Below are 1876 nucleotides of genomic sequence, written 5' to 3'. Positions count from 1 at the left end.
TTTTTTTTTTTTTTTTTTTGTATTTTTTAGTAGAGACGGGGTTTCACAGTATTAGCCAGGATGGTCTCGATCTCCTGACCTCGTGATCCACCCGTCTCGGCCTCCCAAAGTGCTGGGATTACAGGCTTGAGCCACCGCGCCTGGCCCACATTAATAATTTTTAAAAATTGTATCTTAAAATGCTGCATGGCACAAAGCTGTAGTATATAAAGTATTGGTAGGTACAAAGGGAAAAGTCTGTACAATTTTTAGCAAAAATGCTTTTGCAGAAAAGCAAATTAAAATAATGCAAACAGAATACCGAGGTGACTACGGCTAGACATCAGAGCTACAACTTCTCATATCTGTGTCAGAAAATCCTGTTTATCCAGAATAGACTAAAATTTCAGGACAAAACATGGACTTTTTAACAGTTCTTACTTTACCCATTTTAAATTCTTTTTATCTCCCCCACCACGCAGTTCAGTAATTCAGCAAGATCCAGCAGAAAGAGGACTACCTTAAAATTGGCTATTTAATGTTTCTTCCTATGGTGAGACTGTCATGGAGCCTGGACATTGCAGGCTCATGCATCCATGACCAGTGTCCCACTGGGGTCAAAACTCAGCAATAGACTTGGTGAACTTAGCTTCCCGCTGCTGTTTTATTCTCCTACTGATGAAGGTCAGCTTCAGGGTGTATTTGCCATCAAACCTTTTAAGACTGGAGGGCAGCTCCCAAATATCACCAGAATCCACGCCTGTAGGCTCTTTTCTGTGGGCCATGAGAAAGATGATCTCCTCAGATGAGGTCTAAATGGTCAGAATTCCCATCATCACAGAAGAGGATATGACGCACAAAGCCAAAATGGGCTTGGACTCTGGAAAGGGATGCGTATAATCCCAAGTTACAGCCACTATGGCAAAGCAACAGGAGATTGTATAGATAGTGAGGTGACCATCGATTAGACAAAAATTCTCCACATATTTGTATTTTTCCAGAAGTGCCTTTTTGGCAGAATCATCCAGTTTTTCACAGCTGATCCATCCCACTTGTCAATTTTCACAGGCATATCATCTGTCTTCCACTTACCCAACATGCAGCTACGGCCTCTGCCTGTCCCGCAGCTGGAACCCCCGCCAGCCCCACCACTGCCTCCACCACTGCGGCGCCTCCCGCCCATGCAGCTGCTGCCGCCATCTCGTCCGCCTCCGCGTCTCCCTCCATAGGATATCTTTGGGGTCTTCTGTTAGGCAATGTTTTCTTTGATAGATACCAAAAACATTATTTCCGGAAAAATGAATGAATTTGACTTTAAGCATCTAAAAATTTCCCTTCAATTGACACCATTAAGAGAATGAAAATATAAGCCACAGACTAAAATAAAATATTTACAAGTCATATACTTGTATCCAGAATATTTAAAGAATTTTCAAAACTAGTAACAAGAAAACTCTGTTTTTAATTGAGCAAAAGATTTGAACACAAAACTTCCCCAAGGCTGTAATACGAATGACAAAGCACATGGTGCTCAACATCATTTGCCATCAGGGATCCACAAGCAAAAACCACAATAAGATAGCATGGCACCCATGTTAGAAAGGCTACAATAAAAAATGATTTGCAATGTAAACCAGGCACAGTGGCTCACACCTGAAATCCCAGTACTTTGGGAGTCCAAGGAGGCAGAAGGATTGTTTGAGGCCAGGAGTTTGAGACCAGGCTGGGCAACCTATGTCTAAAAAAAATAGTTTTTAAAAAGATGAACAACACCAGGTGTTGGTGAAGAAGTGGGAGAACTGGAAGTCTCATCCATTGCTAATGAGGATGAAAGATGATGCCATGTGCCACATCACCAAGCAGTTTGGCAAACCTTCTGATGCTGAGTAGGTACTTA

At 42.1% G+C, this 1876-nt stretch overlaps 1 pseudogene; it reads right to left on the bottom strand.

Annotated features, from left to right (window-relative positions):
• Positions 1 to 510: 510 nt before the first annotated feature.
• Positions 511 to 1162, bottom strand: LOC111527986 (annotated as a pseudogene).
• Between the last annotated feature and the right edge of the window lie 714 nt (positions 1163 to 1876).

Source organism: Piliocolobus tephrosceles, unplaced genomic scaffold (genome assembly GCF_002776525.5).
Source record: "Piliocolobus tephrosceles isolate RC106 unplaced genomic scaffold, ASM277652v3 unscaffolded_33277, whole genome shotgun sequence".
Taxonomy (NCBI): Eukaryota; Metazoa; Chordata; class Mammalia; order Primates; family Cercopithecidae; genus Piliocolobus; species Piliocolobus tephrosceles.
Note: the sequence above shows the minus strand (reverse complement) of the source record. Positions and strands in the feature narration are given on the sequence as shown.